The sequence below is a fragment of the Lithobates pipiens genome, unplaced genomic scaffold (genome assembly GCF_037356315.1).
Source record: "Lithobates pipiens isolate NorthernLeopardFrog02 unplaced genomic scaffold, aLitPip1_a1.2 Scaffold_28, whole genome shotgun sequence".
Lineage (NCBI taxonomy): Eukaryota > Metazoa > Chordata > Amphibia > Anura > Ranidae > Lithobates > Lithobates pipiens.
In genome coordinates, this window is record NW_027507789.1 from 193,815,561 (window position 1) to 193,830,667 (window position 15,107).

Below are 15,107 nucleotides of genomic sequence, written 5' to 3' on the forward strand. Positions count from 1 at the left end.
ATTTGTGTACCTTAGCAGAGTCCGTCCGCAATAGGTTCAGGTATAGTGCAGACAAGGGCTTATCCAGTCTCTCCTGCACTAACATCTCCTCAATCGGGTCCATTCGCAACCTAATCAGATATGGGAATTGGGCCCTGACAGCATGGCGCAGCTGGAAGTATCGGAAAGCCATCCATTCTGGTAAGTGGTACTTATCCTGTAGGGCCGCGTATGAGAGCAAGACTCCAGCAACAAATATATTCCCCAAGGTCTCGATCCCATACCTGGCCCATACCTGTGGGTCCGGCACCATCTTCATATGAGGGAGGTTAGGGTTACCCCAGAGCGGGCAATGTGGAGACCAGTCCTGTGGGACAACCATCCCCCGCCTGGCCACCACCCATGCCCTAAGGGTAGTTTTGGTAGGTGTCGGGAGCCCACTGCCTGCCCGTCACCCCCTATACACCAAGCTGCTCAGCTCTCGACGCGATCCCACGACCTCCGCCTCCAAGCATACCGCCGCATTCCCCATAGGGAGGGCAAGCCACCACCGAGCCGTCACCAAAACCGCCGCCCAAAAGTACGCTCGATAGTCTGGTAGTGCCAACCCCCCACAGCGGATAGGAAGCATCAGGGTGGACCTAGCCAACCGGGGCATCCCCCCTTTCCAAATAAAGGAGCCCACGCATTTGTCGATCTGTGCAAAGAAGGAATTGGGTATCCAGATAGGGCTGTGGCGAAAAACATAACAACTTGGGGAGGAAAATCATCTTCAGCAAATTTATACGACCCATCAGATTCAGGGGGAGGGAGGCCTATGCGGTGCAACTGGTCCGAAGCTGAGCCAAAACCGGCTGCAGATTCAGCTCCCCAAAGCTTGCCAACTCCCTCCCAACCTGGATACCCAAGTACCGGGAACTGGTCGACCCAACGAAGAGGGATGTCAAAACCACTGTCCCTGGCCTGCAGGTCAAGCGGGAATATGTTGGATTTTGACCAGTTGATCGTGCCCCCTTTCATTGGTGGTCAGTGTTGTGCCCCCTTTCATTGGTGGTCAGTGTTGTGCCCCCTTCCATTGGTGGTCAGTGTTGCGTCCCCTTCCATTGGTGGTCAGTGTTGTGCCCCCTTCCATTGGTGGTCAGTGTAGTTCTCTCTTACATTGGCGCTCAGTATTGTTCCACCCTTACATTGGTGGTCAGTGTAGCTATGTCTTACATTGGTTGTCAATGCCAGGTCCCTGGAACACTGGTGTTCAGGGTAGTTCCCTCTTACATTGTTGGTCAATGCAGATCCCCCTTACTTTGGTGGGTATTATAGTTCCCCTTTACGTTAGTGGTAAGGGAAGTGCCCCTTACACTGGTGGTTAGTTTAGTTCTCTCCTACAATGGTTGCCAAGTAAAGTGCCTTTTTTATTGTAGGTCAGTAGAAAAGTGTCCCCCCTACATTTGTGATTTTGTGGACATATGCTTCTTATATTGGATGTCAATGGTAAGAATGCTCTGTTACTTTGTTGATCAGTGGAAAAAATGCCCCACAACAGGCTGCTACAGATGAGATCATAGGTGTCAGTGGCTTCCTATCTGAGAGATGAGAGCTCTAATGCCACCAACTCTAAGACCCCGTACACACGGTCGGACATTCCGACCACAAAATCCATCGTAAAAAATCAGACGGCTTTTGTCCGAAACTAGTATTGCATACACACGGTCGGACAAAGTTGTCGGAAAAAATTGTTCGTTACGACGGGACTACGTTGAGGCTACTAGCCAATAGCTTTGGTCTTGTAATTAGATCTGAGCTTTCGTGGCACTTTGTCCGATCGGAATTCTCTACAAACGATCGGACAAAGTCCGATTGGATTTTTTTGGCAGAAAATTTGAGATCCTGCTGATCCTGCAAATTTCCGTTGGAAAAAGTCCGATAGAGCCCACACACGATCGGACCTTTTCCGTCTGAATTTCCGACCGTGTGTATGGGGCATAACAGTGCTGGCCCTGTCACAAGGGAGATCAGTCTACCATTGGTCACAGAACTTCTAACCACCCCTGGAGAAATCCTAGTTCAGAAACATTGGTCTGGATTAATGTTATAGTATAATGCTAAAGACTCTTTGGATACAGCCATATTTAACCCTTTCATGACTAAGGCCGCGTACACACGCGGGGACTGTTTGCTCAACTTTGTCCGCTGAACAGTGTTTCGGCGGACAGTCCGCTCGTGTGTGGGCTTTCAGCGGACAGTTTCAGCGGACAGTCTGCTGAACAAAGTTTTTCGGAAATTCCGAAAAACTGTCCGCTGAAACTTTGTTTCAGCGAACAATCCCCTAGTGTGTAGGCTTGTTCGTCAAACTAAGTTCCGCGCATGCTCAGAAAGGATTTACACGCCGAAGTTTGCATTGCAGTGTATAGGACGTCGTTTTCTAGTCCCGTCGTACGTGCCGTTCACGTCATCGCGCACGGTTTCAGCGGACTGTTCGTTCGTCGTGTGTGGGCAAGTCCGTCCATGCTAATTTTGAGCGGACTGTCCGCTGAAACTGTTTGACGGACAAAGTTGAGCGAACAGTCCCCGCGTGTGTACGCGGCCTGAGCCTATTTTTGACATATGGTGTTTACAAGTTAAAATCCATATTTTTTGCTAGAAAATTACTTGGAACCCCCAAACATTATATATATTTTTTTAGCAGAGACTCTAGAAAATAAAACGGCGATTGTTGCAATATTTTATGTCACACGGTATTTGCGCAGCGGTGTTTTAAACGCAACTTTTTGGGAAAAGGGACATTTTCATGAATTAAAAAAAAACGAAACAGTAAAATTAGCATAATGTGAAAGATAATGTTACGCCGAGTAAATAGATACCAAACATGTCACACTTTATAATTGCGCGCACTCGTGGATTGACGACAAAGTACGGTACCTAAAAATCTCAATAGGCGACGCTTTAATTTTTTTTGACGGTTACCAGGTTAGCGTTGCAGAGGAGGTCTAGTGCTAGAATTATTGCTCTCGCTCTGACGATCGCGGCAATACCTCACATGTGTGATTTGAACACCGTTTACATATGCGGGCGCGACTTCCGTATGCGTTTTCTTTGCTTCGCGAGCTCGCGGGGACGGCAGGCGCTTTAAAAAAAAAATTTTTATTTTATTTTATATATTTGAAAATTAATAAATTGCTTTAAAAAAATAAATAAAAATTGGATCACTTTTATTGCTGTCACAAGGAATGTAAACATCCCTTGTGACAGTAATAGGTGGTGACAGGTACTCTTTATGGAGGGATCAGGGGTCTAAAAGACCTCCAATCCCTCCTTTACACTTCTATGTATTCAGATCACCAAAAACTGTGATTTTGAATACCGTATATTTTTTTTAAACCGGCGCCATTGGCAGCCGAGTAAACGGGAAGTGACGTCATGACGTCGCTTCCATGTTTACTATTAGGATACTGGAACAAAGCCGATTACGGCTTCGTTCCAGTACCTCCCCAGCAGCCGGAGGCATCGGAGCGTGAATCGGTGCTCCCGATCGAGTGGGAGCACCGGTAACAGCAGCGGGAGGCGGTGGGAGGGGATGTCCCCTCCCGCTCCACCCGGCATAACAGCCGAGCGGCTTTTAGCCACTTCGGTTGTTATGGCTGGAAAGCCAATCGCCCGCTGAAAAAAATGGTACCGGGATGATGCCTGCAGGTGCGGGCATCATCCCGGTATACCCCCCGGAAGCCGAGTACGCAGATCTGCGTACGCTCGGGGGGGAGGGGTTAAAATGTATCCAGTGTCCCCAGATTCCGCTAGAATCCATACATATATTTTTTTTATTTTTGTTTAAGGGCCAAAAAAGTTTTCCACTGTTTGCTACTTGTCAATTTCTGTCTGGTGTACATCTTGCTTCATATGTGGGCAGGGAGGTTATGTAAATAGCAATGATCTTTTTCCATAATATATTGTTATCTGGTCTTCCTCAATCTTAAATATTGTGCATTGTTATAGGACGTGCACATTGAAATATTTTGTTTTGGAATTTCGGTTTCGTCTGAAAAATACATTTATTTAGTTACTTGAAATTCGTTTTTATTTATTTTGTTTTGTTAAAAAATGCATTTGTACAAAAATCCAAATGAATTAAGGTTGAATCTGTCAATTGAAGGCTTATGGTGTCTGTCGGATTTTCTAAGAAGATTTGGCGAAGCAGCTAAACTGTACGACGCCGCGATCAAATGCAGTCCAATGCTCCGCCCACAAGCTATAGTAGAATTCTAATGTTGTTTGACTAGTTTTATACTTATTATTACAAGTCAAACAACATTCTAATTCTTCTATAGCCTATGGGCGGGGCATTTGACCATAAATGTCCGCTCGTGGCTATCGATTCTTCATGTCGAAGCAGCGACCACTAACAGCTCTTTTACTATTGTCTCTAGAATGTCAAATCTTTTCTCTCTATGTCAAATAATCTTGGACTAATAGTTTTAGGTTAGGCACATTCGACCACAGGTTCGATAAACACAGATCGCTATTGTCACCGTCATGTCGAACCTTCTACCTATCTACATCGAACTGCTATCGCAACGATACGAAAATATAATGAATATGAATATAAAGCATTTTTTTTTATTTCGGATCTTTTGAAATAGTTTTGTTAAAATATTTAGATATTTGGACAAAAATGCATTTGGACGATAACGAATGAACATGTCTAATTGTTATTATATTGGCAACTATATGATGCATCATTGCTCAGACTTCCTCAGTCTACTCACCTTCTGAATCTGAAGTTTTCAGGGTGTACAAGTGTTGTAATTACTCTTAATTTATGCACTAAAAAATGGGAGAGTCACAAGGAATGAATATCTTTTTAGTAATATCGTAGCCTGAAAAATGATTAGGGATACCCCATCTAGGGTGCTGATCCCTAGGTCATAGTGTACATCTTGAATAGGGATGAGCTTGATGTTCGGGTTGAACATAAGTTTGACTCGAACATTGGGTGTTCACTGAAGAACTCACATTATGGGGCATTCGCTGCAAATTTGAGCGCTGCGAAACACCCCATAATGCACTGCGAGATGCACCTGACCTGCATGCTTTGGCCAATCCCAGCACCCTCTGCTAAGAGAGCTATAATTGGCCAAAAGCAAGGTGCCTTTGGCCAATCATGACTAGACATGTGCAAAAGGAAAACATTTGTTTAGTTTCGTTTCGTTTTAATTCGTTAATTCATTATTTAGTTTAGTTATATTCGTTAACTTCCTTAAATTCTTTTTCGGATTTCGTTTAGTTTTCTACCGAATTCAAAAAATCAGCCACATTCGAAAATATTTCAACCAAATTCGAAAATATTTCTACCGGATTCAAAATGATTTCAACATGATTCGACATTATTTCAACCACATTCGAAAATATTTTGTGACCCGACTTTAGGGCCATGTATCTCGGGGTCACTTGGTGCTAGAAACTCCAAATTTGGATATGTTGTAGTGCTAGTACTATTGTGTTTGCATACCAAATTTGGCCCCGAGATATGTGGCCCCAAAATCGGGTCGCAAAATGTTATTCTCTGCTCTAATAACTAATAACATTTTGCGACCCGATTTTGGGGCCACATATCTCGGGGTCACTTATAGCTAGAAACCCCAAATTTGGTATGCAGACACAATAATACTAGCACTACAACATATCCAAATTTGAAGTGTCTACCAAGTGACCCCGAGATACATGGCCCTAAAGTCGGGTCACAAAATATTTTCGAATGTGGTTGAAATAATGTCGAATGCAGTTGAAATAATTTCGAATGCAGTTGAAATAATTTCGAATGCAGTTGAAATAATTTCGAATGCGGTTGAAATAATTTCGAATCATGTCGAATTCATTCGAATTCATTCGTTATATTTCTTTCGTATTCGTTGTAATTTGTTATTTTTTTTATTCGGACATTCGGATGCATCCGAATGTCCGAAAGATGCAAAATTCGGCCGAATTTCGATTCGTTACGAAACGAATTGCACAAGCCTAATCATGACTCAGGAGACTAAGTCCAGGTAACACACTCTATAAGGCTGCCTACATGGCGGGCCCTGTGTAGTGTTGTTGGTGTGGACAGAGAGATAGCTTGATTTAGATTAAGTAGGCAGGTTATTCAGTTAGTGGCAGTGTATATGTAAGAAGGCCAGTATGGTGGCCTGAATTTATGGGAGGAGCCCGGGGGGTATTTAACCAGCCCGTTCGCCTGTGGTAGTTGTCGGTTTCCGGTGCGCAATACCACGTCACTAGGCCGACAGCTCGTGTTGATCACCATTTGATTACCGTTCAGACAAACGTCTCCCTTCTTGGAAGTCTCGTAGTTTTCGTGTTCCGTCCGGTTTTGTACAAATCTCGCCGGCTCGACTGCCGCAGGTAGGGGTCTCGATTGACCTTCATTTCTATTCATTTCTATTTTATTTGAGTGTCGTAAAACCCTAAAAATGTCATATCGTTCGGGATGATACCGGGTTGTTATCACTCATGTCGCACATGCCCGCACACGCCCTTCATTTCACGGGCGTCGTTCGGTAGGTTGTCTGTGATACCTTGTTAGCTGCTGGTTGCATAATCTTGTTCGTCGTGTCATATCGTTGCCAGTCGTATCTTACGGCACAACGACCCATGCCTCTGCCACAAACTGGCTCACGTAGGCCATTTCTTCATTTCACCTGTCACTTACTACGCTCCGATTCGAATCCAGTTGCATCACCTAAATGCGCCGATTCGTCCCGGTGTGCCCCTAGGTATTCGGCCTCATTTCGGTACATGCTCCAGAGTCCGCTCGTTCCAACCGTCCGGGTCTCTGTCATGGGTTCATTTCACGTCACCTACTACGTTCGAATCGATACCAGTCGTTTGCCAAAAAAAAAAAAAAAAACGCACAGGTTCGATTAAACGTGTCCCAAATAGCTTGGCCTCATTTCAGTACATGCTCCAGAGCCCGTTCGTTACCATTTCAACCCGGGCCCTGTCATGGGAATCATTTCACGTCACCACTACGTTCGAATCAATACCAGTCGTTTTTTTTTCAAAAACGCACAGGTTTGGTCGACGTGTCCCAGTTGTCGTTGGCCTCATTTCAGTACATGCGCTAGAGCCCGTTCGTTGACGGTTGCGAGTCGCGTCCTCTCCGAGTCGCAGCTCTACCATGGGAAACATTTCATCCTCATCTAGTTCGCCCGGGTCGAATCCGGTCGCATTTCGTTTGCATCGATTCGCCCGGACGGTCCCACATTTTGTAGCTTTTTCGGCCTCATTTCAGTGCATGCTCCAGAAATCCGGGTTGGTTCCAGCCTCAGTTTGTGGCCGGCCATCCCAGGCCTCTGTCATGACAGTAGTCCTTCAATTCATTTCACTGTCACATTCCGCGCTCCGGTTCGAATCCAGTCGCACGATCGGATGCACCGATTCGTTCCGGTTCGCCCCAGGTTATTGCCCTCATTTCAGTACGTGCTCCAGAGTCCGTTCTGCTGTCAGTTGTACTAACGACACGACCAGTTTGTGCCTCTGTCACGGCAATCGTGCTTCATTTCATGGTCACTTATAGCGCTCCGATCCGAATCCAGTAGCATCTATGATGCATCGATACGGTTCGGCGTGCCCCAGAGGGAACAGCCACATTTCATTCATTTTTCCACAGGTTGTCTGGCGCTGGGCCAAAAAAAATAAAAAAAAAAAGAAGAGGAAAAAAAATAAAAAATAAAAATAAAAAGGGGGGAGAAATACGGAAATCTCAAAAGGAAAACAGAAACAATGAGGGAATAGCGGCGTGATGGTTTAGGAATCATAGCGGAGAAATATCTACTCACCGGTGCACTTCAGTTGTGTTAGCCAACTGCCTACGTCACATGCCAGTTTCCTTGTTAGGCTCCTTCAAACAATTGTCATCTGTTGTTTCTCTCTCCAGGTCAGTCAAAGCTTAGTAGGTCCACCCTGCACCAGCTTGGACGTCGTCTCCCAGGTAAAAAAAAAAAAAAAAAAAAGAAGGGCTAGGAGTGGAAAAGGCGACAGCGAGACGGACCGGTACACATATGTATGTAGGCGAAGGCACGTCAGTATATATGTGTATTCGCGTTCGCTTCCACCTTAGTACCCAAGCAACAGGTGGGCTCACTTGGGAAAATAGAGAAACAGTCTTGACTTTGTCATCCTCTATAGGTTCCGGTCGTCCATCTATCTTCCCCAAAAGAGATAGGACATCACTCCCGGGGCTCGATCCATCAGGAACCATGTCCCAGACCAGCAGTGAAGACCTTACTGCCCCCCTGTCACCTCGCCCGCCTTCAGTGGGCGACAGCATTCAGTCTTTCAGGGGCTGGACTATCCCTAGGCTGTCAGCGGAGCTCAGACGCAGGGGCATTCCCTTCCCAGCCACAGCTAGGAAGGCAGAGCTGTTTAGGCTCCTCTCTACCCCCCCAGCTACCGCCGGGCCTAGTACCCCGCCTCAGGCTACGCTGCAGTCCATCTCTTCGGCCATAGGCCAACTGCATACCATGGTGTCGTCTCTGTCCAGCTCGGTCACGGATGTTCAAACCAGAGTGACCCTCTTAGAAACACCTCCAGCTACAGCCACCCCTGTTCCGGACGCAGTCCCGTCTCCACTACCAACAGGTACCGAAGGCACATGTCCCGTGGTCTGTCCAGCACATCTTGTGCCGGCCAGCATTAGGAAGGACATCTTGGACGGCAAGGATGTTAACCTTGCCTCCTTGCTCATTTCGGTGCATGACCTGGCAGAGAACAAGGCTTACACCTGGGGGGATGTATCCGTAGTTCTCAAAGCTAAGGACCCCAGGCTAAACCGGAAGCTATCCATCCCCGAGTTTACCCTAGCCTTTGGCATGCTCAGAGATGTCGTTTGCTCAGCCTCTCCTGCCAGGAGGGTTGAACTAGATTTGTATCTCCACACGGTGGTGGACCTGGGGTACAAATATGGTGGCTTTGCATTCTACGACTACCATCGTTCCTTCTCAGCGAAAGCAGCCGCCAAACTGGCACAGTTCCAGTCTCTCACAGACTGGAGCCTGATGGATACGGAACTATTCTGCCGGCATTTTGCCGGGCTTCGTTCACCCCTGTGTGCCATCTGCCAGTCCTCCACCCATACCGCTCCCTGGTGCGCCAACATACCGGCTACTCGCCCGGTAGAGTTCCCCTCCACCTCTGCCGCAGCCCCAGGCCCATCAGGCTCGGCACCTAAAAACCAGGTGGACAAGTTTGGACGCACGGTCCGAACCATTGGGGGTGCGGCCATCTGCAATAATTTTAACTACGGTTCTTGTAATTACAGCCAGTGCCGTCTACTGCATATCTGCGTTATATGCCACAGGGCGCACCCCAGAAATTTGTGCGAGGTCAAAGCGCACAAAGGTTCATGACTGAGCCGTATAGACGTACTTTGCCTGGGCTTCTACCTCAACACGCACCCCACTCCTTCACTAGCCACCTTCCTCATAGGCGGCTTCACCGCAGGTTTCCACACCGGCCTCATCTCCCTACCTCACCAAACCCACGAGTGCAGAAACCTCCGCTCAGCAGCCTCTGACGAACAGGCCATCGACCTACTGCTGCAGAACGAGGTGGATCGAGGCTTCGTTATAGGCCCCTTCACTCAGCCCCCCTTCAATATGTGGAGAGTTAGCCCTATTGGGCTTGTCAAGGGCAAGTTTTCCAATAAAAGTCGTTTAGTGTATGACCTGTCTGCGCCTCGTTCTTCTCACATTCCTAGCTTAAACTCATTGATCCCTTCTGAAGAATTCTCCTTAAAATATTCCTCAGTGGACATGGCAATCCAGGCCATCCTTAAAGTAGGCACAGGCGCGTGGCTGGCTAAAGCGGACATATCCGACGCCTTTAAACTGTTGCCTATCCACCCGTCCCTCTGGTGCTGGCACGGGATTAAGTGGAAGGATCAATACTACTTCGCTACGAAGTTGACGTTCGGCTCCAAAAGCAGCCCGTGGCTGTTCGACATATTTGCCCAATCTCTCGAGTGGATTCTCTTACACAAGGTCAGCTGTCAGCAAATTATCCACTACTTAGATGACTTTTTGTTGATAGAACGGCCAGGCGCACCTCCCAGAGATCTCGACAAGTTAAGGACCGTTTTCGGGAACCTCAATGTTCCCATCGCTGAACATAAGGTGGACGGACCCGCACATTCAATCACCTTCCTTGGTGTTATTTTAGACGCCGGCTCCATGAAAGCCAGCCTGCCCCTTGACAAACTAACCCGCATCAGGGCGGCACTTCACGAGTTCACTCGGACCAGGGGATGTACTAGGAGACAGCTGCAGTCACTGTTGGGCATGCTCAACTATGCCATGCGCATTATCCCACAAGGCCGTTCCTTTGTCTCACGACTGTTGGTCTACCTGTCTCAGGCTCAAGACCCGGATCATATCCTCTGCCTAGATACCGCAGCCTTAGCAGACCTGGCAATGTGGGACGAGTTCCTGTCCAACTGGAATGGCATCTCCCTCTTCATCCCGTGCATTTCACCTCTCTCACCACAGGTAGTCACAGACGCCGCGGCCTCTACAGGGTTTGCAGCAATTTTTGGCCACCATTGGTTCGCCGGACCCTGGCCTTCTCAAATACTTAGCATCCCGGGCTTTAGTCAATCCTCTTCACTCTTCGAGCTCTACCCCATGGTTGCAGCCGCCCAGCTCTGGGGCCCTACCTGGTCCGGACAAACGGTAGGCTTCACCACCGACAATCAGGCCACAGCCGAAATTGTCAATAAAGGCAGGTCTAAATCTCCCTCCGTGATGTCCTTCCTACGCAGGCTGGTGCAGCTGTCACTACAGCACCAATTTAACGTCATCTGCATGTTTATCCCAGGGAAATATAACCGGGCAGCTGACGCCCTGTCCCGCTTTAATTTCCGGTCCTTCTTTCTACAGGTTCCCAGTGCAGATGCCGCATCAGCGCCTATCCCGCATTGGTCGCAGTTGACCCTGGACTAGAGCCGCATTTACTAGGAGCCACGCAGCTCATCAACCGTTCGTTATCGGACAATACTCTCAAAGCCTACCAGGTAGCCTGGAGAACCTTCAACGCATTTCTGGTCGCCTCCTCAGTAGGCACCCCCACAGATGCTAGACACATTCTAGCCTTCATCTCGTACTGCCACAACCAACTGGCCTTGTCTTTTAACACCATTCGCTTATACTTAGCTGGTGTTCAGCACTTCCTTTCAATCCAGGATCCTACCAAACCCTCTGTTTTCTCGTCCCACGCTGTCCGAGCCATACTACGCGGCATCCAAAAGCAACAGCCGCCAGTAAAAGTCAAGCGGCTCCCCATCACCAGTGCCATCTTCAGGGACATGTCCACCATACTCAACAGCTACCCCTTTGGTGTTCTCCCCAGTCTGGTCATACAGGCAGCCATTTACCTAGCCTTCTATGGCTTCCTTCGGCCCGGTGAGTTCACTCACAACAGCCTACACGGCCCAGTCCTCCGCAGACGTCATCTGCTCCGTCACCAGGACCATTTCATCCTCCACCTCCCGGTAACCAAGACCCAGCAGACAGGCACCGGCGTAGATATCCACCTCTACAAAACCAACAATGCCTGGTGCCCGGTCACGATGCTTACACAGTTTCTCGCTCGGCTGCCCGAGCTCCCGGACTCTAGCCCACTTTTGCCCTTCCCGGTCAAACCACTAACTAACCAACAATTTATTAAGCATGTCAGGATTCTCCTCCGCAACCTGCTCCTCAATCCTAGTGAGTATTCCGGCCACTCCTTCCGCATTGGAGCAGCTTCATCCGCATCCCGGCATGGGGTCCCGGACCACGTCATCAAAAGGTTGGGCAGGTGGAAGTCGGCCTGCTTCACTCGGTACATCCCTAACCCACAGGTGGAGATGTCTCGAGCATTCACTCAACTGGCTCAATAAAAATTAACCAGGAAACAATAAAACTCTCTTATCCCTACCTGACTGTTTTGCCCCCTTATTTTGGTATACCGTCCATTAGACCAGGGCACACTTTCAGGTCCATTTCATAGAAGGTGTCTCATGATAAGCTTGTTTTGTTCAGATACGTATCGGCCATAGGGCTCCAGCCATAAGTAAGAAGGCCAGTATGGTGGCCTGAATTTATGGGAGGAGCCCGGGGGGTATTTAACCAGCCCGTTCGCCTGTGGTAGTTGTCGGTTTCCGGTGCGCAATACCCTCCCTCCCATCCCCTTTTTAGGGCATTTATCAAAAACATTTCTCTTCAATCATATTCATTCTACAGTGGTGTGAAAAAGTGTTTGCCCCCTTCCTCATTTCCTGTTCCTTTGCATGTTTGTCACACTTAAGTGTTTCGGAACATCAAACCAATTTAAACAATAGTCAAGGACAACACAAGTAAACACAAAATGCAATTTGTAAATGAAGGTGTTTATTATTAAAGGTGAAAAAAAATCCAAACCATCATGGCCCTGTGTGAAAAAGTGATTGCCCCCTAAACCTAATAACTGGTTGGGCCACCCTTAGCAGCAACAACTGCAACCAAGCATTTGCGATAACGTGCAATGAGGCTTTTACAGCGTCCTGGAGGAATTTTGGCCCACTCATCTTTGCAGAATTGTCCTAATTCAGTTACATTAGAGGGTTTTCGAGCATGAACGGCCTTTTTAAGGTCATACCACAACATCTCAATAGGATTCAGGTCAGGACTTTGGCTAGGCCACTCCAAAGTCTTCATTTTGTTTTTCTTCAGCCATTCGGTGGTGGACTTGCTGGTGTGTTTAGGATCATTGTCCTGCTGCAGAACCCAAGTTCGTTTCAGCTTGAGTACACGAACAGATGGTCGGACATTCTCCTTCAGGATCTCTTGGTAGACAGCAGAATTCATAGTTCCTTTTATCACTGCAAGTCTTCCAGGTCCTGAAGCAGCAAAACAGCCCCAGACCATCACACTACCACCACCATATTTTACTGTTGGTATAATGTTCTTTTTATGAAATGCAGTGTTCCTTCTACGCCAGATAAACTTGGACACACACCTTCCAAAGAGTTCCACTTTTGTCTCATCGGTCCACAGAATGTTGTCCCAAAAGTCTTGGGGATCATCAAGATGTGTTGTTGAGAAATTGAGACGAGCTTTGATGTTCTTTTTGCTCAGCAGTGGTTTTCTCCGTGGAACTCTGCCATGCAGGCCATTTTTGCCCAGTCTTTTCCTGATGGTGGAGGCATGAACGCTGACCTTAACTGAGGCAAGTGAGGCCTGCAGTTCCTTGGACGTTGTTGTGGGGTCTTTTGTGACCTCTTGGATGAGTCGTCGCTGCGCTCTTGGGGTAATTTTGGGCGGCCGGCCACTCCTGGGAAGGTTCACCACTGTTCCATGTCTTCGCCATTTGTGGATAATGGCTCTCACTGTGGTTCGCTGGATTCCCAAAGCTTTGGAAATGGCTTTATAACCCTTTCCAGACTGATAGATCTCAATTACTTTCTTTCTAAATTGTTCCTGAATTTCTTTGGGTCTCGGCATGATGTGTAGCTTTTAAGGATCTTCTGGTGGACCTTACTGTGTCAAACAGCTCCTATTTAAGTGATGCCTTGATTGTGAACAGTCGTGGCAATAATCAGGCCTGGGTGTGGCTAGAGAAATTGAACTCAGGTGTGGACAACCACAGTTATAGTATGTTTTAACAAGGGGGGCAATCACTTTTTCACACAGGGCCATGATGGTTTGGATTTTTTTCACCTTTAATAATAAACACCTTCATTTACAAATTGCATTTTGTGTTTACTTGTGTTGTCCTTGACTATTGTTTAAATTGGTTTGATGTTCCGAAACACTTAAGTGTGACAAACATGCAAAAGAACAGGAAATGAGGAAGGGGGCAAACACTTTTTCACACCACTGTAATTACTGGGTATGCCCCCTTATTTTGGTATACCGTCCATTAGACCAGGGCACACTTTCAGGTCCATTTCATAGAAGGTGTCTCATGATAAGCTTGTTTTGTTCAGATACGTATCGGCCATAGGGCTCCAGCCATAAATATATATATATATATATATATTACTCTGCTTCTAACGTAGCCTATATCTACAGTTCATTCTGTGGTGTACGCATTCTACTACACTTCTGGTGGTGTACGCAGCCGCAAGCAGTTTTAGCAGACTTTTTTTTCCTTTAGAAATGTCATTTTGCCGTGGTATTTTTCTAAACACGGGAAATCTGCGCCACTTTACAGGCATACTATAGACACCCCCCCAGGCACAATATTTAAAGAAATATTTAATTTTTATTGTTTCACTTTAAGCATTATTAAAATCACTGCTCGTGAAAAAACGACCGTTTTTAAAACCCAGGTCCCCAAACACTTTTTATGGCAATAACTTGTATATAAGCCTTTGAAATTAGTATTTTTTCACATTTGTGTCCCATAGACTTTAACGGTGTTCGCATGTTCTGGTGCGAACCGAACCGGGGTGGGTGTTCAACTAATTCCTAATCTTGAGCCTTAAACCATTCTAGAACAGGTGAGAGGAGCAGTAAAGTTGGGTTCCCAGGCGGTCTCAGTATCCTTGCGTCACCTATATACTCATCCATTTTGAATGATTCTTCTATGCCATGGCATGTTTGATCACGGTGATGGAGTGAATATGGCTCCTGTTTAAAAAAGGAAAAAGCAAATAAAGTCAATAAAAATATATGATGCATACTCAGCACCCATGTGTTCAGTCTTGACCACATTGCTAAATTGCACATACCCAATCACCAATATCTCCTTGTCACCCTTGCAAAACATATAATGTAAATTATGACTTTTAACCTCACGAACTTCAGAAGATTTTACCCCCTTTTTTTGTGCTACTTTGGTCATGCAATATGTACACATTACATTTTTTATCTTTTTTTTCCCACAAATAGAGCTTTCCTTTGGTGGCATTTGATCACCACTGGATTTTTTTATTTTTTATTATATAAACTAAAAAAGCCTGAATTTTTTTTAAAAATAACAATATTTTCTACTTTCTGTTATAAAACATATCCAATAAAATCGAATTTCTTCATAAGTTTAGGCCACAATGTATTTTGCTACATGTCTTTGGTAAAGAAAAATCCCAATAAGTGTATATTAATTGGTTTGTGTGAAAGTTA

The 15,107-nt window shown here is 46.4% G+C and overlaps 1 protein-coding gene and 1 long non-coding RNA gene across 2 annotated transcripts in view; one reads left to right on the forward strand and one right to left on the reverse strand.

Moving 5' to 3' along the window:
- The window catches only part of HNF4A (hepatocyte nuclear factor 4 alpha), a 199,420-nt gene that overhangs the window by 13,909 nt on the left and 170,404 nt on the right, over positions 1 to 15,107 (forward strand). The gene's annotated exons all lie outside the window — the stretch shown is intronic.
- Positions 14,228 to 15,107, reverse strand: part of LOC143935974 (uncharacterized) — a 63,282-nt gene continuing 62,402 nt past the window's right edge. The window contains exon 3 of the long non-coding RNA XR_013263593.1: positions 14,228 to 14,615. This is a non-coding gene — a long non-coding RNA (uncharacterized LOC143935974). The remainder of the gene's footprint in view (positions 14,616 to 15,107) is intronic.